Raw genomic sequence first — 26,782 nt, forward strand, 5'->3', positions numbered from 1 at the left:
GCCACCTCATGAGAAGAGTTCACTCATTGGAAAAGACTCTGATGCTGGGAGGGATTGGGGGCAGGAGGAGAAGGGGACGACAGAGGATGAGATGGCTGGATGGCATCACTGACTCAATGGACGTGAGTTTGAGTAAACTCCGGGACTTGGTGATGGACAGGGAGGCCTGGCGTGCTGCAATTGACGGGGTCGCAAAGAGTCGGGCATGACTGAGCGACTGAACTGAACTGAATTGAAAAAATAAAGTCAGCTACTGTTTCCAGTGTTTGCCCATCTATTTGCCATGAAGTGATGGGACCAGATGCCATGATCTTAGTTTTTTGAATGTTGCGTTTTAAGCCAACTTTTTCACTCTCCTCTTTCACTTTCATCAAGAGGCTTTTGAGTTCCTCTTCACTTTCTGCCATAAGGATGGTGTCATCTGCATATCTGAGGTTATTGATGTTTCTCCTGGCAATTTTGATTCCAGCTTATGCTTCGTCCTGCCCAGTGTTTCTCATGATGTACTCTGCATGTAAGTTAAATAAGCAGGGTGACAATATACAGTCTTGATGTAATCCTTTCCCGATTTGGAACCAGTCTGTTGTACCATGTCCAGTTCTAACTGTTGCTTCCTGACCTGCATACAGATTTCTCAGGAGGCAGTTCAGGTGGTCTGGTATTCCCATCTCATTAAGAATATTTCACAGTTTGTTGTGATCCACACAGTCAAAGGCTTTAGTGTAGGAAGTGAAGCAGAGTAGATGTTTTTTGGGTATTGAAGAATATGAATCCTTATACTGGTGTAGCCACTGTGGAAAACAGTATGGAGTTTCCTTAAAAAACTGAAAATAGAACTCCTCCATGATCCAGCAGTCCCATTTACTGGTATCTATTGGAAGAAAGCAAAAGCACTAATTTCAAAAGATATATATGCACCCCTGTGTTCATCGCATTGTTATTCACGGTAGGCAAGATATGGAAACAACCTAAGTGTTCATCAATAGAAGAATGGATAAAGAAGATATGGTATAGATATACAATGGACTGTTACTCAACCACGGAAAGATGAAGCTTTGCCATTTGCCATAACTTGGATGGGCCTTAAGGGCATTATGCTAAGTGAAATAATTCAAAGACAGATACCTCACGCTTTCACTTATATGTGAAATCTAAAACACAAAACAAAACAAACAAAAAAAACCAAACGAAATCCAGACTCATAGAGAACAGACTGGTAGTTGTCAGAGGGGAGGGGATTTGGGTTGGGCAGATTGGGTAAAGGAGGTCAAGAGGTACAAGCTTCTGTGTATAGAGTAACTCATGGGAATGTAATGTCCAGCATAGGAATATGGTCAATAATACTGTATTAACTTAGTATGGTGACAGATGGTATCTAAACCTTTTGTGGGGATTATCTCATAATAAATACAAATGTCGAATGACTATGTTGTACACGTGTGACGAATATAGTATTGTATGTCAACTATAATTCAGTTAAAAAAAAAAAAAAAAGCAAATGCCATTCAGCTAAAAAGGGACCCTGCCAAGAATAGAAAGAAAAAAAAAGCACTACCATCTGTCACACATTTATGTCTTTTTGGTATAAAATTATTTCCCCCACTAAAAGCCACCTCAACATATCTTCACATCTTTGATAAGTATTCCTAAACTATCCTCCATAGATGTATAAATTTACATTCCCATCAGCAGTGTATGCCTACCTTCCTCTTTCCTCTTTCTGGTAGTGTGTGAATAAACCTTTTGATCCTTGTCAGTTTCATAGCTGAAGAACAAGGGGATCTCGTTGTGGTTTTCCTGTGAATTTTTCTTGTTATACATGAGGTTACACATACTGTTGGGTATTTAAGAGTGGTTTTTCTTTCTGTGAATTGACTCTTGTGATCTTTTGCCCATTTATCTAATGAGATAAACTCTTTATGTAAAAAAAAAAAAAAATTAGCTCTTTGTGATAGGACCTGCTGATTTTTTCGCCTGGGTTAATGTTTTGTCATTTATTGTAGCTTTTGCCACATGGCAACCTTATTACTTTTGGATAATCAAAATTTATTCATCTTTTATTTTATGGGTTTTGGATTTCATGCCCTACTTAGAAGGGTTTTACGCTCTCAAAGAGGATAAATAATATCTCCTGGTTTCTTTTACTATATTGTAATTTTCTGAATGTTTACAGTTTTGATCAATTTGGGGTGAGTTGTGAGTTGATACCCCATTCTCGTGTCTGTACCATGTATTCAGCAATTTATCCTTTTTGCCTTGATTTTGAATGTCATGTTTTATCCTATATCAAACTCTGTGAAGTATTTTTAGAATTTTTATTTTATCCTTGGTTTTATGGTCTATTCATGAACCAACTTCACACTTTCGTTACATATTTATAAGGTATTTTACTATCTGGCAAGAATTAAAGCTGGTTTCCTTTATTACTCTGTTTTTAATTACTCTCATTATTCTTGCTCATTTATTTTCCCATATGAACCTTAGATTCAGATTCTGAACTTTCATTTGTGATAAATTTACACACTCATTTAGATTTTTCTAAAGCATTGACCCTCTAGGAATTGTTTGGTATAGTGCAGGTATTTCTTGTCTTGTTCATTTTTTCAGTTGAAGTAAAATTGACATATGATGTATTCCTTTCAAGTGTACAACATAGTGATTTGACATTTACATACACTGCAGAATTATCACCACAATATGTATAGTTAATGCCTGTTACTATACATAGTTCCTTTTATTTTTTCTCTTGTGATGAGGACTTTGAGGATCTCTCTTAGCAACTTTCAGGTTTGCAATATAGTGTTATTAACTATAGTTATGTTGTATGTTACATCCCCTTACTTGGTTATTTTATAAGTAGATGTTTGTGCCTTTTGACCCTCTTTGCCCATATGACTCTGCCCTTGCCCCCTGCCTCTGGCAACCACCAATCTGTTCTCTGTACTTAGGAGCTTGGTATGTTTGTTTTTGTCTTACATTCCACATATAAGTGAGATCATATGTTATTTGTCTTTCTCTGACTTACTTCACTTAGCACGCTGCTCTCAAGGTCCATCCGTTTTGTTGCCAATGGCAGTATTTTGTTTTTATGGCAGATTAATATCTCTCTCTCACACACACACACACACACACACACGCCTCATCATCTTTATCCATTCATGTATTGATGGGCAGTTTGGTTGCTTCCGTATCTTGGCTATTGTAAATAATGCTGCAGTGAACATATCTTTTCGAACTAGTGCTTTTGCTTTCTTCAAGTAAATACCCGGATGTGGAATTGCTGGATCACATGGTAGTTTTCTTTTCAGTCTTTTTGAGGAATCTCCATACAATTTTTCCATAGTGACTACACCAATTTACAGTCCCACCAGCAGCGCACAGGGTTCCTTTTTCTCCATATTCTTGCCAGCACTTGTTATTTGTTGTCTTTTTGTTAATAGCCATTTCTGATAGGTGTGAGATGATACCTCATTGTGGTTTTGATTTTCTTTGCTGTGATGATTAGCGATGTTGAGTATCTTGTCACATGTCTCTTGGCTATCTGTATGTCTTCTTTGGAAAAATGTCTATTCAAATCCTCTGCTCACTTTTTAATCGAGTTTTTTTTTTTTCGTGTTGAGTTGTAAGAGTTCTTTGTATATTTTGGATATTAACCCCTTATTGGGTATATTCTTTGCAAATATCCTCTCCCATTCAGTAGGCTGGCTTTTCATTTTGTTGATAGTTTCCTTTGCTGTGCAGAGGCTTTTTAGTTTGATGTGGTTCCATTCTGCTTTTTTTAAAAGCGTATTTTAAAAAGATTAATTAGTGATAATATAAAGGGCAGTCACTCATAATCTTATATTCCTTCCTATCAGGCCAGACTACTGTTCTCATGTATTTTCTTCCATTTCCCGTACAGTCTTGATGATGATGATGAGTCATGTTTAGGGTCTTTGTTTCATTATACTGTGCATTCTGTAATTAGCACAGTGCCTTGCAAACCGTAGCTAAACATTTTAAAGAACTCACCCAGGTGCTGGGACTTCCTTGGTGGTCCAGTGGCTGAGACTCCATGCTCCCAATGCGGGGGGGCCTGGGTTCAGTCCCGGGCCGGGGAACTAGATCCTGTATGCCATTACCAGGATGGAAGATCCCAGGTGCTGCAACCAAGATCTAATGCAGCCAAAAAATAAATAAATAAGTATTTAAAAAAAAAAATAAGGAACTCATCCACACTGATGTGGGATCCTTACTAGAAAGTAATTTGGGAGTATTTATTAAAATTTGAGATGTAGGCATGCCTACCTAGAACCTTCCACCTGCATTACTTAGCATCTCCCCTACGGAAAACAAGTGACTGTTCACAGTGAGGCACTGACTCCAGGGGCAACGGCAAGCACTGCTTTTTGCGGTACGTCTGTCGCCCTCGTTCTTTCTTTCCCTTTCAGTCGTTAAGTTCTGTTGACCATGTACACTCTTGCAGGGCTGGGTCACAGCCCATGCTGAACTCTTTTAATTTGACTCTCCACCTTTTTAATTAAAAAAATCTTTGCAACTTAGTCATTCTTTAGATTGGAGAAGGCAATGGCACCCCATGCCAGTACTCTTGCCTGGAAAATCCTATGGATGGAGGAGCCTGGTAGGCTGCAGTCCATGGGGTCGCGAAGAGTTGGACACGACTGAGTGACTTCCCTTTCACTTTTCACTTTCATGCATTGGAGAAGGAAATGGCAACCCACTCCAGTGTTCTTGCCTGGAGAATCCCAGGGACAGGGGAGCCTGGTGGGCTGCTGTCTATGGGGTCGCACAGGGTCGGACACGACTGAAGCGACTTAGCAGCTTAGCAGTATTCTTTAGATGAACGTGTTAGAACTGACCCTTGACCCTTTCTGTGCTGAAAGTCACCGTCCCAGGCACTGTTGCTGATGGCGGGTCCTTTGATGAGTGTGTTGGGTACGGAAATGCTTTCAGTCCTTGTGGTCCTCCTCCTGTTCCCTGTCCTGCTCAATCAGCCTGAGGAGTCCTCTTCACAAAAACAAGTCGGTCTCCATCCACTTCAGCCCTCTTTTCTTCTGCTCTTCATTCCTTTTGGGAATGCAGTTTCTTCATCCTTACCTTGGATCTCAAATCTGTACCCGTGTATCTTTGAAACCTCTATTTCTATACCAGAGGAGTCCTTCATTCAGCAAACATTTATGCAAACATTCAGCAAACATTTATGTGGTGGGGAGACATGATTGCTTTAGTACCAAATAACTTGAATCAAAATTGCAATGGAACACAGAATATTGTTTTGTGCAGAGCCCTAGGAAAAAAGTCCCCTTCATTATCTCAGCATCAAATTGAAGGGAGAAGGGAGAGAACCGCCTGGTAACCTGGGAGTTAAGGGAAGCTAGGAGGTAGACTTGGAGTGTTTAAGCCACCCAGCAGTGATCACACTGGGTCACACTCTGTGTGTCTCTGTCTGCAGCACGCGTGCCTCCCTTGCGGACCAGCTGGAAAGAAAACTGTGGGCTGGTTACTATGGGAATTGATGGGTGCTGCTGGCAGTGGGAAGTGGAAAGTTCTTAGAATTGATCCAGAAATCCCAAGAGGGCAGAATTTCCCCACCTCTGGCTTCCCTACGTACTTTTCTTTGATTTGATCAGCTCATTCACTTTTAGCTTGGGGAGGACATTTCCAGCAGCTTGTCCCTGGTGTCCTAGGGAGAGTTTGAAGGGGGCTGTCCCAGGCAGACTGCAAAGAGAAAGAGGGCTACACAAAGGCCTGCTGGTTTCCCGTGAGTTTCTGTTACAGCCCTTGGCTCCTTGGGCTGCAGTGAACTCAGGATTGAATTGACGCTTCTGTTTCATTTTACACTGTCAAGGAATGTGCTCCAGAGAAGGAGAGAGGAACGTCGGTATGTAATTCCAGAATCCCAGTCTTTTCCTCTGTACTGCCACCAGCCCTCACTAGGAAAGGGGGTAGGATGGGTAGCATTCTGTTTCTGGTGTAGGTTTGCCGATTCTGAAATGTTAGAGATGGAAAACAGATGTTTTAATGAGGTGATACCCGTATTGGAAAGGAGTGAATTCAAAGTGTATTTTGTAAGTCAACTTTCATTAATTTGATTAATCAATAACTTTAAAAAGCTCTACCAGAGTGTATGCCAGCTTGTTTTTATAACTCCTCATGAATATGGAATGCAAAGCATTGATTTATTTTTCTAAGAAAAGCATTTGGCTTGAGGAGAGAAGAATGTTAAAGGATTGTGAACATTATAAAGTTCGAAAGGACAGTTTTTTCCCCTTGACATTTTTGGTTTCAGTTCACTGTTTTCTATTGTTTCTGATTCTTTTACAACTAATGAAAACCATATCCAGGAAGCATGTTTTCATCTGATTTTAAGAGATGTTGTTGACTTCCTTCCCGAAAGGTAAGAAGGAGGTCTAGATCTCTTCAGACCTTGACTTTGGGGTCTTAAAGGGGAGGAATCACTTGAATTACCTTGTGATTTGGATGATCTGTTTCTAGAGGCTGTGACACTCCCTTTTAGTTCATTCAGTTCATTCTTTGGTGGGGAGGAAGGACTGGAAAGAAAGACCAGTCATACACAGGCCTTGCCCTCCTCAAGCTCCTGATCAGGGAGGTAAGATGATGGGAAAAATAAAGTCCAGGGAAGGGAAGGGAGTTGTGTATGAGAGGTGACTTGGTGGCAAGTGAGGATGCCTCCAGAGTTAAGCACGTTTTTGGGGGAAGGTGCAGAAACCATCATAGAGGAGGTCACAGCCAAGGGCTAGGGCTGCACTCCACTGCCAGGATTTGGGGAGCTCCAGCTATCATGACGTGAACTGGGGCTTAAAGAACAAGCAGCATTTCAGCAGGTGTTTTCCTTTGGTTTTCAGCCTTGGAATCTCCCAGTGCTTTGATTTTATCTGTGTGCTGTGATTTACACTGATGAAGCACTTCGTATTAAAAATGCTAGGGAGTCTAGGCTCAGGCCATAAAGCTGTCATGGGAGGGGGAGCGGCCGATGGCGGAGACAGGCAGCAGTGACAGAGGGGAGCACAGGTGCAGTGGAGCCTGGAGAGAGGAAGGGTCGCTAATCCCATGGAAGGGACATGGGGGCTGAAGGCCCAGGGCCCAGGAGCCAGGGTTCTGCAGCAACTTCCGTATTTGTGTTATTCTGCTGTGAAATTGGTGCAGCTCCTCCCCCTTGACCAGTGAGAAAGCCAAGGCTCATGGCATATCAGTTCTTTTCCCAAGGTCAGTACATCCCCACTTATTAGCACAGAGATTGGAATGCACATCAGCGAATGTTGCTTAGAACCCCAAACCTTGCAAAGTAGCTTTAGGGCCCCAGTGTTGTTCAGAGTGAGGTTAGTGAGGCAGGTAACCTTGCTTGAGGCCTGACTTGTACGTGACAGAATTGAGATTTCTTTTTTTTTTTTTTGTCTTGTACAGACTTTATTTCAGGATAAACAGATGGCCATGACTGATAAAATTTTTAACAGAAAACTTCTACTTAATAATTAAGGACGACGACTTAAACATCCACCGTTTTGTAACCTCTGATGCAGTAGATGGTTTAAGCAGAGATTGTCAATGGATAAAACCGTTAGATGAATCCCTGAAGCCTATGAATACATTAGCTTATTTGGCAAAAGGAACTTTGAGGATGTGATCAAAGATCTTGAGGTGGGAGATGATCCTGAGTCAGGTGGGTTCAGTCTAATCCCATGAGCCTTTAAAAGAGAGGTGGTTCCACTGAATTCAGAGAGAGTTGGCTAAAGAAAAGGTAGGCAAGGCGTCTGAGCTGCTGTTGCAGCTTAAAGGCCAGGAGTCAGGGAATGTGCCAGGCCTCCAGGAGCTGACAGCCGGCAAGGAAATAGGGCCCTCTGTCATATAGTCGAGTGGAACCAGGCTCAGCCAGCCAGAAAAGAGTGACCACATGGGCAGACTCTCCCCAACGCCTCCAGGTTGGAACACAGCCAGGCCAACACCTTGATTTTGGCCTTGGGGGGCCCAGAGCAGGGAAACCAGCCAGTCTTGCTGGGCCTCTGACCACGGAACAGTGAGATAATGAACTTGCATGGTTTTGAGCTGCTAAATGTGTGCCAACTTGTTTGGGCAGCCGCTGCTTCATGGGCACGGTGGTGGTAAGCAGTCTGGGGCCTGGGGCCTTAGGGGGGACTAGGCCTCCTGCTACTCCTGGCCCAGTCACTCCATCCTGCCCAGCCTGTGTCCAGGAAAGGCACAGACTTGAGATTTCAATGATGTTTTTTCCCAAAGCACATATCTGTGCACATAAGGAGCCCACCCTGTGGACATTCAGCAGATGGGCACTAACAAAGACTCAAAAGAGACCACACTTTTAACTAGGCACAGTAGTATGGATGCAGTTTGCAATTATAAAGGGTCAGTTCAGTTCAGTCACTCAGTCGTGTCTGACTTTGCAACCCCATGGACTGCAGCACACCAGGCTTCCCTGTCCATCACCAACTCCCGGAGCTTATTCAAACTTATGTCCATTGAGTTGGTGATGCCATCCAACCACCTCATCCTCTGTCGTCCCCTTCTCCTCCTGCCTTCAATCTTTCCCAGCATTAGTGTCTTTTCCAGTGAGTCAGTTCTTCACATCAGGTGGCCAAACTATTGGAGATTCAGCTTCAGGATCATTCCTTCCAATGAACATCCAGGACTGATCTCCTTTAGGATGAACTGGTTGGATCTCCTTGTAGTCCAAGGGACTCTCAAGAGTCTTCTCTAACACCACAGTTCAAAAGCTTCTTTGGCACTCAGCTTTCTTTATAGTCCAACTCTCACATCCATACATGATATGAAAAACCATAGCCTTGACTAGACGGACCTTGTTGGCAAAGTAATGTCTCTGCTTTTTAATATGCTGTCTAGGTTGATCATAACTTTTCTTCCAAGGAGCAAGCGTCTTTTAATTTCATGGCTGCAGTCACCATCTGCACTGATTTTGGACCTCCCAAAAATAAAACAAGTGTCAGTGGGAATTTAAAGTAGATGGAAGATACGAGAAAAGGCATGGAAAAAGGTATAGTGAAGAGTGTGTTTGGTAAGAGAGTAGTTTAGTTTGCTTGGAGTGATGGCTGGGTGAAGAGATATAGAGAGAAATGAGTTGGAAAATTAGCTTGGAACTAACTTGTCTAGGACTTGGTATAGCTAGATAAAGAATTTGGACTCTTTTTTACATGAGATACTGAGAAACCATTGATGGATTTGGGGCAGGTGAAGATGGCTGGCCCAGAGGTGAAGAATATGAGTTTTTTTTTCACAGTGAATTTGAATTTTATCTTTAGTTATATCTTTGAATGAAACTGAATGCCTTTTAAATTATTTAAAGATAGAGCTAGGGGAAGTTAAAATTCAGTAGGAAAAGAATGTAAGTTTTACTATCTGGGAAAGCAGGCTTCCCTAGTGGTTCAGCTGGTAATCTGCCTGCTATGCAGGATCGGGAGGATCCCCTGGAGAAGTGATAGGCTACCCACTCCAGTATTCTTGGGCTTCCGTGGTGGCTCATATGGTAAAGAATCTGCCTGCAGTGCAGGAGGCCTGGGTTCAATCCCTGGGTTGGGAAGATCTCCTGGAGGAGGGCATGGCAACCCACTCCAGTATTCTTGCCTGGAGAATCCCCAAAAACAGAGGAGCCTGGTGGGCTACAGTCCGTGGGGTTGCAAAGAGTCAGACATGACTGAGCGACTAAAAGGGCTTCTCAGGTAGCGCTAAAGGTAAAGAACCCGTCTCCCAATGCAGGAGAAGTAAAAGACGCGAGTTCAATCCCTGGATTGGGAAGAGACTTAGCATGCGTCTAGGAAAGATTGTAAAACCTGGTTGTATTTTTTTTGAACTCTAGTTCTGATTGTATAAATTTTCATAATCTTGTCAGCTTGGTGGGCTCATGGCTATGAGATGACCGGAAATGTGATATTTTCATAGATCGATTTGAAATAATGGTGTTTTTGTGACTGACTTTATATACACAGAAACTAAGTCTGCTGCAGATGAAGGTTATTTATGGGTCTGTTTCAGATGCAAAGTCTTGTATAGGGAGTCTTTCCCAGGGGGCCTAACTCTGGCCAAAGCATTTAAATGAGACCCCTGTATGGCCTTCCCTGGGCTGGCTTTTCTGGTCCCAGAAGAGTCAGTTCCAGCCAGCTCTCTGCGGGCCTCTATGCTTGTGTTACTGCCCAGAAGTTCCCAAAGGACTCTGGTTAAATCTTCAGCCAGCTAGATTATTTATAAAGATAGAGCCATTATACTGCCGTTTGGAAAGGGTAATACTTTTATACTTATTCGTAAACATTTCCTGATTTACTAGTATTAGTGCAAGGAGAAAATTTGTTTAAATGAGCTAGGGCTGATTGTGAAGCACAGTGTTTCATTGCATCTAGGAGGGTGGTGGCACAGGAGGGTGTAGTCCCTAAGATTTCTCCAGTCAGGTACATGTTTTGTTCATCATTTTGAGTAGATAATGGTCTGTGGGATACAGTAAGTCCTAAATCAATGCCTGTTGAATGAATGTTGGATGAATCTTGGGCAGTTATGCCAGTGGAGTCATTGTAGTTGATGGGAAAACTGCTTAAGTTTTTAATTAAGACTCTATTCTTGGGTTCTGTGGGTTTTGCTAGTGATACAGATTTTTAAATATCCTTTTGATATGTTGCTTCAAAATGTGAGTAACACTTTAAACTTCTTTTTAGATAAAGTAACCAAATAGAATCAAAGTTACTAAAAATATAAAATCTTTTAGGTTAAATTAAACAACATAGAGCATTTAGTATTGGCATTCTCTTCCATTCTCTTTAGAAAGGGTCACTACCCTAAATTAAGATATCTCCTTTCTAGCCAAGATTTCATTTACTTGACTCAGAGCCCAGAGTAGAGATGGAAATGCAAGAAGGTTTGCCAGAGCACAGAAAAGTAATGGGATTTTTTTTTCTTTTCCCCTAGCAACTTGAAATTTATTTTTGTAATTCTAGTAATTAATTATGAAAAAGTGCTATTTCGTTAACATTTAATAATGAGAAATTTAAAATAAATATGTACAAGTATTAACTGATTTCTTTTTCTGATAGAGTGATAATAACACAGTAAGAGGGGAATGTATTTACTTGGGGATTTGGCCATCCTAAGAGAGCCGCTTCTGACTTTGACTTTTTCTTCAAGATAATGTAGCATTGTAATATGGTATGTTGCATATGGAGATGATTATTGCAATATTCTTGGGAAGCTTCTGGACATGATTCATCTGGGAGCCAGTTTATAGCAGCAGGTAGGGAGATAAATTTTGTGCTTACAGCTCTGGAGTTCAAAGAAAGAGTCCTGAAATTTTATTTTTATACTGTAAGGGATGTCACAGTGTCATCTGCCTCTGAAAACCTTTAGCCTTTCGAAATTCCATTTTATAATTTTAATTTTATAATTATAATCCTTTGTGTCCATAGAGAGGTGGGAAGCACTGTAACGCCACACTTTGTGAACGCTCTGGGTACCTAAGAGTTGGTTGTGGGTATTACTTTCTGGCGCATGAATTGTTTTAATTGATGCATTATACAGAAGACCTTAGTCGTATTGTGGGTTCTGTCTGTTTTTAGTATTTTTCATAAGGAAAGAATTTTTTAGGCTAATCAGTACATTGGTTTTGAATCCGATTAAATTTAAGTATTGATGAAGAATTTTGCTTTTTGATACTCACTCCTTAGAGTCCTCCTGATGGGCTTTTGTTGGGTAACCATGACATTGGCTTTTGCATGGAAGCCCCTCGTCAAATTGAAGCAGAGGACGTTGCAGACATTTCCTGTGCTTGAGACGATACATGCAGGAGAGCCTTTGGAAAACCAACAAATATGCTTGCAGAATTCCTTTTTGGACATTCTCTGTCATGACTAAACAGTTTCTCTTGATGGTTACAGTCTTGTTATGCTAAGCAGCTTAAGCAGAATAATTTCTGTTAAGTAGAATTCAGACTTTCAATACCAAAGTAAACTCAGAATCTTAAACGGTGTTTACAGATGTCTGTAGCCGTAGTTACCCATACCCTGGCGCCACTCTCTCCCACCGGAGACCCACTGTCATCCTCCTGATGCTGAAAAGAACTTTGGGACAAGACCACCACTTCCCTGGTGGTCTGGTGGCTAAGATGCCATGCTCCCCATGCAGGGGCCCTTGAGTTCCATCCTTGGTCAGGGAACTAGGTCCCACATGCTGCAAATAAGACCCGGCGCAGCCAAGTAAATTGAAAAAAAAAAAAAAAACAGAAAGTGCAGGGACCCCCTCCTCCATGAGCTCTATGGAATCCATCCTTCCTTTGGCAGCTGCTGAAGTGCTGGCAGGGGGAAGAGGAAGAAGAGCCTAGAGTTACAGTTTCTATCTCTTGGACCCATAGGAGATAAGTAACGTGAAATCCAGACAATCTTGGAATCGTGTTTCTTTGGTTATCAGTTTCTGTCCTGGCAAACCTGCTATAGTCATTAAAACACAACAGAACAAGACATTTTAGATGTCAGTGGTATTAGAACAATTCATTTTTCTTGCATTCAGATACTCAGAACCAAGGGGTCTAGTTTCTGTGTATACTTAGCAGGTGCATTAGGGATAGAACCAGGCAATTCATGTCCCGGAAAGTAATACCCTCGACCACCTCTTAGGTGCCCAGAGTGTTCACAATAGTGTAGAGCTACAGAGCTTCCTGCCTCCCTGTGGACGCAGAGAATGACTTCATTCACTTCAGTGGGACCAGTATAAAATTCCTAATCAAATTAGCATTCATTTGGAAAAAAATGAAAGTATGCCATTCAGTACTTTTCCTTGGGGTGGAGGGAGAATGCCCTGAAATCAGAGCAACTTGAGAAGACAGCAGTTTAAAAAATTCCCAGACTCCTGATTCACAATTCTTGGGACAGGGAGTGGATATGCATCAGACATTTTCAATGCCTGAGACTATTTCCCACTCACAGTTCCCAGGTTAGTATTTCTTTCGCTCATCCTGAAAGATCAGGAGATGTGTTTATTTAATTATTTATTTGCAAATAGTTCATGTACAATACTTAGCAGAACTGTGAGAAACCAGAGTGACCTCTTTTCCTTTGGTTCCTGGAGAATGGTGTTGACATGAGGCCCCATTGAGCCAAGCCCAGGATGTGTGTGCCGGTCACTCCTCCTTTTGCACTGAGAGAGCAGGGTTGCCATCTTTAGAGCAGTGATCCCCAACCTTTTTGGCACCAGAGACTGATCTCGTGGAAGACAGTTTTTCCACAGACCAGAATCAGAGGGATGATTTTGGGATTATTCAAGCAAAATACATTTATTGTGCACTTTTTTTTTTCTATTATTATTACATCAGGTCCATCTTAGATCATCAGGCATTGATTAGATCCTGGAGGTTGGGGACCCCTGCTTTCAACTTTACCCCAACACACCGTTGAGTCGCAGTGTTTGTTTTGCATAAGGGGATCTTGAATAATACTGGACACTTTGGAAAAATTTAAAGAACTGATGATGTGGTCCTCACCACTACATAATGGGATGCGGTGCTACGGGCCCTTATTCTGTGCCCCTAATCGCATCACCAGCCCAGCCAGCACCTGTTGATGCCCAGGGTTGTAAGGCTGAGCAAAAGGCAGACACCAAGTTTAAGTATAGCATAATTTATGATGCAAACTTTAAAATATGAGCTTTTACTCTATCTGGGGAGAGAAAACTTGCTCGTTGTTGCAGTCAGTGGAAGACAACGTACAACCTACTTGCTTCATTGACAGGTTTTCCTTATTCCAAAGCTAGAAGGAAAATCCACTGGGGACTGGAACCAAAGGAACTGTTCCATTAACAGTTGGATGAGATATTTCTTATCTGAATTGCTATTGCAAATACATTTTCCTTCCTGGTTATTATAGTTGTATCAAACAAAATTAGTCCTATAGATATTAGGTAAACATAAACAGAATTTTCAATTAAAATCAAATAGGTTTTCATGCCTTATTTTAAAAAGGAGTGCTTTTTGCTAAGTAGAAAATAGATGCCAATTTTAGCTCATTTGGAAAATAAAAAGGGACAAAAAGAAACTTTCATTTATATTTCTAATGTTCTTAATTAAAATTATTAAAATATGCAGGCCATATGAGAAAGTACATTGACCATTACTGAGTTGATCATGCAGATAAAGAGGGATGGCTTATATTCAGAAAACTTCAGAGGACAGAAGATGTCTGTTTGGTATCAGTGCTCTCCCGACACTGACCACAAGGTGAAAATAGTCCCAGAAGCTTTTGTGTTTGTGTGTTTAAAGTTGCAGAAGCCTGAATTGGAAACTTTACCTTCTGTTAACTTTTATGTTAGCATGTAGGTAAAAGGAAACTTTGTAGGACGTGATAATAGGAAGAGTAATCAGGTGACTCAGTGGTAAGGAATCCTCCTTCCAGTTCCAGGAGATGCAGAAGACTAGGGTTTGATCCTTGGGTCGGGAAGATCCCCCAGAGAAGGAAATGGCAACCCACTCCAGTATTCTTGCCTGGAAAATCCCATGGACTGAGGAGCCTGGTGAACTATAGTCAGTGGGATCGCAAGGTGTCAGACATGAATGAATGACCGAGCATGCATGCAGTGCTTGAAAATTGCTTTATTTCAGTGTTCATAGTTGAAATAAAATGCAGTTTAAATCTGCTGTACTCTGTTTGCTTGTAATACCTCAAACAAGCCTGTGGTGCCTTGATGCAGTTGGGTTTTTTTTGTTTTTTTTAAAAGCACTTCGAGATTGCCTTCAGAATGTCAGATACTTCCCTCAAAGTTTTGATGATTCTGCTGGTCTAAGGCTTCAGGTATGGTGTTTGGTGTTACTGGGTAGTGGAAATTACTGTGCTTTTTCCCTTTTACCCAGCTGTTGTGGGATTTTAAAAAAAAACTATACTTTGGATTTTGTTACTGTTGCTGCTTGCTGCTAAATCGCTTCGGTCGTGTCCGACTCTGTGCAACCCCATAGACGGCAGCCCACAAGGCTCCCCCATCCCTGGGATTCTCCAGGCAAGAATATTGGAGTGGGTTGCCATTTCCTTCCCCAATGCATGAAAGTGAAAAGTGAAAGTGAAGTCGCTCAGTTGTATCCAACTCCTAGTGACCTCATGGACTGCAGCCTACCAGGCTCCTCAACTCCTAGTGACCTCATGGACTGCAGCCTACCAGGCTCCTCCGTCCATGGGATTTTCCAGGCAAGAGTACTGGAGAGAGTTGCCATTGCCTTCTCCTAGTTGTTGTTGTTAGGATAGTAATTTAATGTCTGTTTACAGCTCACTGCAAAAGTCCATTATTTTCCGTGTTTGTAGAGGCCCTCTGGTCAATGACGGTATGTGGTGTTAGTTTTGTGTTCTGTGGCTAAAGATGCTTTTGTGTGGCCTCCAGGACAGCCTTAGCAGGAGGAGGGTGGAACAGGTGGCCTCATCCCAGTTTTCAGGTGGCTGAAGGAGGTTGTCTGATGCCCTTTGGCTGTTATATGGTGGCTGCCATTCTTGTTTCTTTGAGTACTCGTCTCTTTGTTTTATTTTTATTTTCCTGATTGTTTTCCCAATGATAATAACAACAACCGCATCAATGGTTAAAATAGTGTAAGAGCTGATCTTTATTGGTCCATTGCCACATGGCAACCAGTGTTATAAGTGCTTCAAGTGTGTTGACCTTCACTTCAGTCCTGTGGAGTAGATATTACCCTCTTTTTTTAGGGATGATGGAACTGAGAAATAAGTTGTAACACTTGCTTTGTGGGGTGACTGAAGATCTTAAGTGTGTACAATTCTGAGTAAGGACTAAGCGCTCGCTAAATGATAGTAGTTATGATGATTACAGTGTGTACCCAGTTGTCACTCCTGCATATACATCGTCTTCATTAGCCATTGAGCTCATTGAGGGCAGTGCGTGTGCTATGTTACTGTTAACTGCTTAGTAATCTATTCAATGTATGTCGGACTAGATTGTGGGTTTTAGTATTTGGTATCAGTTATGTGAGCGACTGAACTGAACTGATGCTTAGGTTGGAGATGTATTCAGCCCCACAAGACTGGTTGTGTTCTGAGACCTTGACACACTGAAAATGGTCTTTGTGCTACCTCTGCTGCTGGAATTCTGTATTGTGACGGTCCTGACATTTACAGCAAGAAGAACATGAACTTTCTAGATGAAATAGAGAACTTTCTGCACTTGGCTGAAGTGGAATTTGAGAAAGCTGAAAATGTTGTTGTATTAGGATGTTCTGTTTCCCTTGAGCTGTAGCCCAGAGACACTCTATACTTGCCTGCATTTCAAATCCAATTGTTAAAAAAAAAGTGACAACAGTATAAATGTAGCTGTTCACTCTCCTGATTTTCTCTTGTTTGAAGTTAGGCTGGGAGAATAAGGCCATTAGTATCAGTGGAATATTTACTCTTTGAGTCAGTCCTTTTCTTCCAAGGTGGGGAGTTCCTGATTGATTCAAGACTCTGGGCGACCTTCATGGAGGTGGAGGTCCAAGGGATACCAAAAAAGCTGCTGCTCTTTTGATCCTAGGGGTTTGATGTTTGGTTTGCCATGGCCGTGTTTTTAATTACCATTAATAAACAAGACTTTACCTGGAAGGAAGGGATAGGGAAATTTAGAATTCTAATTGTTTGATTACTGTAGCTCAATGTGGACGTGATTAGCTGGGAGAGTAAGCTCCGTTTAGCTCTTTTCCCCTCTGGTCAAATGAAGTGATGTTAATTCTCTTGGGAAAGGTGGGTGAGATAATGGATGGAACTCTACCTGGTGAGTAACTGACTCCCTTGTCCCCAGGGAGCTGAGTCAGTTCTTCCAGGTCTCTAGGACGTAACTAACGTAGACCTGGGGCTACAGTTCTGGCAGTGGGAAGTCTTTTGCTCAGATACAGGGCTCCTGGAGGTTGTGGTGATTTTAATAGGCAGCCATGAAATATCGATATCCTTAATTCTATCTTAGGAACTAAGAATAGCTTAACTAGCAGAAAATGACAGCCCCTGGGATGTAGAGTCACCACCACTGACTCTGGTTTGAAGCTGGGGTCGGAGCGGTCTCAAACAAGCACGATTTGCTGCGGCTGCCAGTTTCCTGCCACTGTCCTTTCCTTATTTGTTCTGCTGTATGTGCTTTATTGCTATTTGCCAACAGAAACCCTGTGGCAGTTGCTAGAAGATTGATGAAAAATATGTGGGAGAAGATGCTCATCAATTTAATTTGTTTTTGAACAGGGAAGAAAGTATCTATTATCCTGTTTGTTTAACAGAAGACTTTCATATCTTCTACTTAACTTTTTAATCTTAAAAGGGTATATGTTTACTGTAAATAATGTAAGCAACAAAACTAAAAAGGCAAAATAAAAATTACCCAGATCCTAAACCCAGCAATGTATTTTACCATTTTGTTAAATATCCTTATGTATTTTTTCTGTACACATATAAAAATACATATACATGTAAACATTTTTATTTGGTTTTATATTCTGTTATATTTTTGTTTTGAGTCATGATTGTTTTTTGATCATTCCTACACTGATGTCATAGATTTAATTTATTTCTCAGGGTACCCATTTCTAGCTGTAGAGTGTTTTCTCTAAGACTCTGAACTCATTTATACAAAATCCTCAATAATCTTTGTAAGAAGAGGAGTGAGTCTATTAGTTAAGCAAAACTTCAAAGGAATTATTTATTCTGGGTAGCTAAGTTTTCCATGTAGTTAAGTGTTCATCTAGCTAATGATTACTAAGATTGCTTAAACAGTGTTGATGAAAAAATTTCCAGAGTTGTACACTTTTAGCATTGTTAAGTGTATGCTTTGGCCCTGGGAATTTATTTCTAGGAATGTTTTAATGAAATACAGACATGTGCAAACACGTCTGAAACATGGTGTTTATTCATTGCAACATTACTTATGAAGACAGAAATTTGAAAATAATATGAATGATTTATGGCTATATACAAAACTGTATCCAATAATGTAACCATAAAGCTTTCATTCTAAATATTTGAGAGAAAAGAAAATAGTTACAGTATAATAAGGGGAAAATATGGTATAATAAGGAGAAAATGCCTGTTGGGAATTGTACACAGTGCCAGTTCTATGAAGAAAAACCACTTTATTCTCTCAAATATATTTGTGTTTTTTTATAGTTAAATAGGCACATGTGCTTATAATTACCTTGATGTTTTTCCTATAAAAAAATAAAGTGTAACATTAATATAGAAAAGCACACAGATTATAAGTTTTCATCTTTGATAAATTTTTGTAAACAATGCACGTGTAAATATCACTGAGCTTAAAAATGAGAATATTACCAACATTCCATAAGCTCATTCATATTTCCTCCCATTTCACTACCCTTCCTCATCCATCAGTACTACCAGAGGTAATCGTTACACTAACTCACATCACCATAGATGAGTTTTCTCTGATTTGGAACTTTATAGAAAACTCTTTGTATTCGTTTTTTGGGCACATATATGTACATTGTTGTTGGGTGTCTCTACCTAGGACTGGGATTTCTGAGGTTGCATATGTGTCTGTTCAGCTTTGGTAGATAATACAGAACCTTTTCCTGAAGTAGTTGTACCAGTTCACTGTCATTAGCAGTGTTTGAGAGTTCCAGTGGCTCCACGTCTTCATCAGCATTAGTTTTTAGTGTTTAGTTTTAGCCATTCTAGTGGGTACAGAGTGAGACCCATTGTTACTTAGATTGTATTCTCCTGATGACTAGTGAGAGTTAGCACTTTGACCTGAAGACCCTCGGTTCTCAGGAAATTTTTTGTTAGCTATTAGATCTTATACTAGTTCAACATCATTTCCATATTAACAGAAACTGTTCATCTTCTGGTGTGGAGGACGTGTTGCTCTCCAAGTTCCAAGTTCTCAAATCAGCAGACTGAAGGCTGAGTCTTCTGCCATTTAAGTGGCGCAGTCACTAATAACCACAGCTTGTCCTGATCCTGTCCATCAAGATTTTCCTGCTTGATGATCGGTTTAATGTGACTTTCCATTCTGTATTAAGTGAATGTTTGAAATTGTGAAATATTTCTAGTTATCTATTCTTCTTGCCATGTGATTGATTAAAATATGGGTCAAAGAGTTCAGTGTAAGAAATTTAAAGGAAAAACTTCCTGGCCTTAGTGCAGTGGTTTTCTTTAGACCAGTATATCAAGAATGACTCACCTCCTCCTTTTTTTCTCAGTAACTTTGAAAACAGTCTCACTCTACAATAGAAAATTAAAAGCAAATTTAGTAAAGATGGAGAGGCATCTGAGACTGAAGTCTGAGTCTAATTCCGACATAGAATATTTTTAGGAGAATTGTAATCCTGGAATCCAGTTCCTAACTTTTAATATTTTCTTGGATCATGAAATGAAACTGAGAGATCCATCAAATTGTTGGTCTTAAACAAAGAGGCTTTGTGGTAGAACTTCCATCTGCCATTTTGAACTATGGGGATTGAGCAGATCCTTTGTCCTGGGCTTGGGACCAGGCATTGTCATACAGCTTTTCACATTTAATCCTATCAATACTGTGAGGTAATGTCATACCCATTTTATGTATGAGCAAGTTGAGGTTGAAAAGGTTAATGGAGGCTATATAATGAGTAAAGATAAGTGGAAATTCCCTTAACTCTGATTTTTATGATTATACTGATGGAAACTTTTAGTATTTAGGACCTTTGGTTTAAACTCAACAACTCTCTGTCAACTCTGTATAAGTCCTGGGATACCAGTAATGTATGAAAATGGAGTGGTAGTGGTTGGATCGCAGATGAAGGCTAAGTAGAGTATTTTATGGAGACATCTGTTCTAGCTTCACTCATCCTTTCCTTATACTATTGTGTAAAGGTTTCCAAGCATCCCTCTTGATTAAAGATACATATATCAGTAAAGGTAACACCACCAGCAGCAGTGATGAAGTTAGAGAAGTTTATGGCTGAACGTCAATCTTAAAAAAAAAAGAATGCATTTATTGCAATTTATTTTGAGCTCTGAAGCTCCTGTAGTGTTTTGTCTTAGGTAAGTCATATATGAACTTGGTCTCAAGGGACCTGAATTATGGTCCTTATGGAGATCTAAGATGTATTGGAGGATAACCTTAATATGAGATCGAAAAGGAAACCAGGGAGAGGTAAGTTCAGGCAAAGTGCTACAGGAATTCATGGCAACAGGACATAACTTTTAGCTCAAGCCTATCAAGAAATGCTTTCTGGAGAAGGTGGTCTTGGAAATGTCCTCAAAGTTTGGATAGAATGTGGTTACTTAGAAATTGACATCTGATTGGGGTAAAACCACTATAGACTTTATCTTTTTTATACCTCTGAATGAACATGCTGGTCGAATGAATACTGTAAATAAAATTTAGACAGAAACTTACCTATCAGCAATAAAATGGTATGTGTTGTAAAGCCACAGTGTATTGGATGAAGATCAGGCAAAGCCCCTTTTAGCTCTGGCCTTGTCTACTTATGGCATTCCCAGGTCGCTCAGTGGTAAAGAATCTGTCTGCCAGGGCAAGAGACTCGGGTTTGATCTCTGGGTGGAGAAGATCCCCTGGAGGAGGGAATGGCAGCCCTCTCCAGTATTCTTGCCTGGGAAGTCCTGTGGATGGAGGAGCCTGGAGGGCTATGGGGTCACAAGGGTTCACAACAGTTGGACACCACTGAGCGACTAACACTTTTCATGTTTTTTCGGAAGTGTATGCTGTGAGAGACAGGCCACCTAAGCCACATTTTCATACTTTTCAAGGACGCTTTTCTCCTTGCAAGGTTAATGTTATTACTGTGTTAATATTTGACTGAGTTTGGTAGGGAGCAAGAAGTAGATAGATCCTGCATGAGTGAATGCATAAATGAACTGTATGAAATGTGTATGAAATACTGTATAAAATATAACGTGGTACCTCTTTGCTAAGTTCATATTTTCGTCATGCACAGGTGCTTGTTTGGTTAGTTACAACCTGCCCCAGAAAATCATTGTGGAGTGACTGCAACAAGTTGATTTAAAGCCAAGAGGAACTGAGTGTGCAGATTTGTGACTTTACATGGAAATCTTTAGCACACACAAATGATTGTCTGTGTGCCATTGTTTATGTGAATGATTGTTTACAGTGGTTGATCGTGAATGATTGTTCTTGTTCCCCTTCCCCCACGCCCACTCCTTTGCTCAAATTATTTGGACCAGGAAAAAGAAGGGCTCATTCCCACTGCCTATATTGCTAGTTTAAAATTTAAAGTTCTCTTGGTTTCCACAAAGTTCTTGGGATCATGAGATAAATTCCTAAACTAGAAATCTTTAATTGGTATTTTTTTTTAAATTAAATCTGGTTGTTTTACATTATATCTTTTAGTAATTCTGAATCTTTATTGAAAAAATTTTAAATTAACTGTAATAATAATAGTTACCATTAGTGTGTTTAATGTGTACTCAGAACTTTGCTAAAGATTTTCCCTTTCATTGTTTCTTTTAATCCTTATATTCATCCTATGAGATGTTGACAGATATCCTCATGTTCAGTTCAGTTCAGTCGCTCAGTCGTGTCCGACTCTTTGCGACTCCACGAATCGCAGCACGCCAGGCCTCCCTGTCCATCACCAACTCCCGGAGTTCACACAGATTCATGTCCATCGAGTCCGTGATACCATCCAGCCATCTCATCCTCTGTCGTCCCCTTCTCCTCCTGCCCCCAATCCCTCCCAGCATCAGAGTCTTTTCCAATGAGTCAACTCTTTGCATCCTCATGCTACTAAGGACTAAATGATTTCTGTAAATCACATAGCTTGAAAGTGGCTGAACTGGGATGAACCCAAATCGGTCTGTCTATAGTGCCTGAGCCACTATAGTGAATTGTTCTTCCCTGTTTTCTCTAAGTCTTTATGCCTCTTTCCTCACATATTGTGGTGGTAGGATGCATTCTTGTTTTAGTTTAAAGCAACATGCTTTTGGTTGTCAGGAGTCCTTTATAAAGTAGCAGTTTTTGTTGGTTTGACATCTTTGCAATTATCAAAACTCTTTCATTTACTATTGTTTTAACGATACTTAGAAATTGTTTTCATTTTAACAGCTAAAAGGAAAAACTTACTTTGTTTTCAGATTAGCAGTTCAGTCTAAACAGATTCTAACAGTCCTCTGGGACAGAACTCTGGTGTTTAGATATTTATCCTCCTGATTTGTGTAGAACAGCATCTCAAGTTGTCATGTGGTGTAACTGCAAGGGCGCAGGGTGCAGATAGCAACAGAACGACCCGTTTACACTTGAGGTCGGATAGCAGAGAGAATGAATGAGTGAGGAAGCGTGAGGGCACATTACCTGACCTGTCACTTACAGTTTTGCACCTGAAAACCTTGCAGTAAATGTCAAAAAAGCCTTATTGTTATAAGTCGTTAACGTCTCCATGTTAGAAACAAAACTATCAATTTCATGTCCTGTAATACTACAGTGGATAACTGTTTATTATATGTTGGTCTGCCAGCACTTGTGGGGTTGGGTGGTGTGCTTTACGAATCCAACTGAATGATATGTCTAGACAGAACCAAATGTATAATTGTGTAAAATCACAGCTCAGAAATCGCGGCTGAAAAGCTTTAATAATTATTGGCGACTCTGTGGCATTTTAGATCACTCTGTATCCTTATTTTCTTGGTGTATTGCAGAAGAATTAAAGTTTAGTTTTAGACAAAACAAATGTTTACAAAGTGGTATGATACAAATCCAGTTTTTTTTTAACTGAAATGTATTTTCCATGCAAATATATTTTTCTTGATCTGGAGAATTGGATAAACCCAAGTAAGAATTACACTTCAAGCATTAAATTTGGGTCATTGGAAAAGACTCTGATGCTGGGAGGGATTGGGGGCAGGAGGAGAAGGGGACGACCGAGGATGAGATGGCTGGATGGCATCACCGACTCGATGGACGTGATTCTGAGTGAACTCCAGGAGTTGGTGATGGACAGGGAGGCCTGCTGTGCTGCAATTCATGGGGTCTCAGAGTCGGACACAACTGAGCGACTGAACTGAACTGAGAAGCTTTTAGAAACCAACTTAATAGTACAAAGCTGCCACTTTTCAAAAACCATATTTCTTTTATTTAAAAAAATGTTTTGGGCTCCCCTGGTAGCCTAGTGGTTAAGAATCCCCCTGCCAATGCAGGGGACCTGGGGTTGAGCCCTGGTCCGGGAAGATCCCACATGCTGCGGAGCAGCTAAGCCCGTGTACTACAGCTATTGAGCCTGTGCTCTAGCCCACAAGCTGCAACTGCTGGGCCCCCGTGCTTGCAGCTCTGGAAGTCTGCATGCCTAGAGCCCACGATCCACTAGAGAAGCCACAGCAACGGCTCATACACTGCAATGAAGAGCAGCCTCTGCTTGCCACAACTAGAGAACGCCTGCATGCAGCAATAAGACCCAGCACAGCCAAAAATAAAATGCATAAAAGTAAATACAGAAAATTTTTTATTTTTGAATTTTTAATATAATTGTTTTATTTAAAAACTTTCTAAAATTTTATATTGGCGTATAGTTGATCTGTAGCATTGTGTGAGTTTCAGGTGTACAGCAAAGTGATTCAGTTATACACACACACTCACACACACACAGAGATTCTTTTCAGATTCTTTCCCCATATAGGTTATTATAGAATATTGAGTAGAGATCTCTATGCTATATAGTAGATCTGTTTTATATATAGTATCAATAGCATGTATATGTTAATCGTGAACTCTTAATTTATCCCTCCACCCAAATCCGTATTTCTTTTAAACTAAGACTTCTTGGCATTCTGAAAGCTTTATTTTAAAATAGCTCAAACTGCCCTGTCATCCATCTAATTTGTATTTTCTGTCTTTTTCCTCAAGCGGTTTGTTAGGCAGTCTACTCTCCTCCAGCTACCTAACCCTTAATTCTGTTTTTATTTTTAATTAATTAATTAATTGGCTCCTGGGCATGTGGGATCTTAGTTCCACTGGAAGCATAGAGTCCTAACCAGTGGACCACCAGGGAAATCCCCTCTAATTCTTGACAGGAAAGAAATCTCCTCTTCCTCTGTTGAGCTGTCCCCTCCAAAACAGGCCATTGTGTATATACTGCAGTGGACATTTTATTACTGAGTTTCACAATTTCCTCATATAGCCTGGGTATCAGTGCTCTTTGTTTTAGACTTGTATTTTGCATTGATTTCTCCTCAGTTTTTTTAAAAAGTGTCACCTCATAATCAAGTTTTTACGATGATTAAATCTATTAATTTTTTTCTTTTATGGTTATTACTTTCAGTGTCTTAGAAAGCCTTTCCCTACTGTCCAATCTTGAAAATATTCTCTTATGTTTTGTTCTGAAAACTCTGATCCACCTTGAATTAATTTGTCCACATGCTGTATTATTGACATTTCAATCTTTAAAAGATACTACCTCCATTTTTTAAACAAAGAATTTGGTGCTTATAATAGTAAACGTGAGTTAGAATTTTGGAATATTTTGAATATGATCATGGTGAAGCTAGGTTAGGCGATACATACAGCATTTCGGTCAAAACCTTTTTTGTGATGCATCACAACGGTTGTTTAAAAAAATATTGTTATTGAAAAAATGAACATTTCTTTTGGTAACTGGATTTATCCCCATAATGAAACCAGTATTAAATGCAGATTAAGACTGAAACCTTGGCATGCATTTATTTTATCAGATGGAGATGTTGTGTTTATATACAAGTGTTCTATGAAGCTGGCCCAGTGGGATTTGCTTGTTAAGTCAAGATATTTTATCATATTGCGACAAGAAAGTGAAACTGGTTTAGCTGCTTAACCTGGCCTAATTAATTGGCTTTCGAAGACACAGGATGGGGCTCAAAATTGCTGTCAGTTCTCTCAGGCTCATCTCTCCTCTTAGTATTTAAAGTTTCTTCTGACATTTCAGTAACGTCATCAATACTAGCATCTAAGTCCAAAGGAGATTCTCAAGAACTGATGTTGTTTTGTTAGTGTATATCAAATTGGCCCAAAAGTTTGTTCAGGGTTTTTAGTAAGATGATACAAAAACCTGAATGGATGAACTTTTTGGCCTACCCAATATTTTGTGTGTTTGCCGTGTTAGCATGCTGCAAGCATTGTATTTCTCAGAACAGTCTCATTTTAAAGAGGAAGTTAAGAAAGATTTTCACAGCCACAGACTTGGGAGTGGTATGTGGGGAAATACACTGAGGTGCTCTGGTAAGTTTCTTGAATGGTGGCTTCTCATAAGTCCTTACAAGTGTCTCGAGTCCAAATAGGTAACAGGACAATAGACTGGTAACTCAGTTCTGAGATGTGTGTGGAGTCCTTTGAGGGAAGAGGAGGGGCTCCATGCATTGGCTGTGTGTCCAAGGTACTGTGCTGCGGTGGGTGTTCAAAGATGAGCAGGACAGGAAGAAGCTAATGTTACCCCTGAGGGGAGCTCCATTCAGTTACTGGGCTGCTGCCCATCAGTATGTACAATCAAACTCATTTTAAACTTCCTGTTTATTGGGAGACGGGAGGCTGCCCTTTTGTCTTTAGCTGAACAAGTGAACACAGTGAGGACTATTGAGAGGCATCACTTGAGGATACAGAGATTCCCGCGCAAGGCTAATGTTGCCCCGCTGCAGATGGGCTTGCGTCCATGTAAACAGCAGAGGAAACGGGCCAGGTTCATAGTACCCTTTCAGAGTGGCCTTCTCATTAAGGGAACATTAGCTTCAGTTGATAGCTCTCAGAGAAACTAGGACAGTTCCCAGGCTGCTCTTTATTTGTATAGATAAACAACAGGCATTAAGAGAACCATGATGAAAGCCACGCTAATAAAATTCACTGTGTTCTAATTGTGTCCTCTTGGCAAGATGATATTTTTTTAATCCAAGCATGGTGCCTAAAGTGGTGATTTGTATGTATGATGAACTAAATTAAATGATTTTTCTTAAAAAGTAATTGTTTTGCTTAGTGTTTGCTACTCTTTGGATTAAAATGGGTGTTTATAGTCTAAGGCATGTTGGTTGGTTTTTATGAACTCCTTCATATCATGCACAGGAACCCAGTTTAATGGCCTTAGTTATTCTTTCAATATATTTTGATGCCAATTTTCTCTGTCATATTTATTCTCTCCATTTTGATCATTGTAGTTATGCTGTGTAAATGCTTTTGATCTATTAATTCATTATTAGTATATGTAGTAGTGATTTGGTTTGGGGTATAAGTCAAACTAGCTTGGTCTTATAATTCATAGGCAAGATTTCAGAAAACTTCTACTGAAAAATTTTCTGTTTCAAACAACACTTAGCCGACAGCTTGAGCAGCTACACGAGGGGGTCTTCTGGAGTCCACAGGTGGTCTGCCCCATCAGGCAGGGTTTTGCCCCCCAGAACCCCCAGCCCCTCCACCCAAAGTGCAGACACCACCACCCTCAGCTAGCTTCTTAGATGAAGTCTGTGTGTATTTATCTAGACTCCAGATTCTATGGGTAATAAAGTCTTATTTCTGGGGGGGGGGGGAGAACACTTAACTGCCATGTGAAATCAACCATTCCAGTCATCACCAACTTACTGTCCTGATTTATGTCAACACTGATTACTATTGCTGGGGGATTCTTTGAGTCAAAATTGTGTGTAGATATTTACAGGTAACCCATCAGATGCTAACCCACTCCAGTACTCTCCTGGAAAATCCCATGGATGGAGGAGCCTGGTAGGCTGCAGTCCATGGGGTTGCTAAGAGTCGGACACGCCTTCACTTTCACTTGTCACTTTCATGCACTGGAGATGGAAATGGCAACCCACTCCAGTGTTCTTGCCTG

The 26,782-nt window shown here is 40.5% G+C and overlaps 1 protein-coding gene across 16 annotated transcripts in view; it reads left to right on the top strand.

Annotated features, from left to right (window-relative positions):
- SIPA1L1 (signal induced proliferation associated 1 like 1) overlaps positions 1-26,782 on the top strand; it is a 502,483-nt gene that overhangs the window by 215,936 nt on the left and 259,765 nt on the right. The gene's annotated exons all lie outside the window — the stretch shown is intronic.

Source organism: Ovis aries, chromosome 7 (genome assembly GCF_016772045.2).
Source record: "Ovis aries strain OAR_USU_Benz2616 breed Rambouillet chromosome 7, ARS-UI_Ramb_v3.0, whole genome shotgun sequence".
Classification (NCBI taxonomy): domain Eukaryota; kingdom Metazoa; phylum Chordata; class Mammalia; order Artiodactyla; family Bovidae; genus Ovis; species Ovis aries.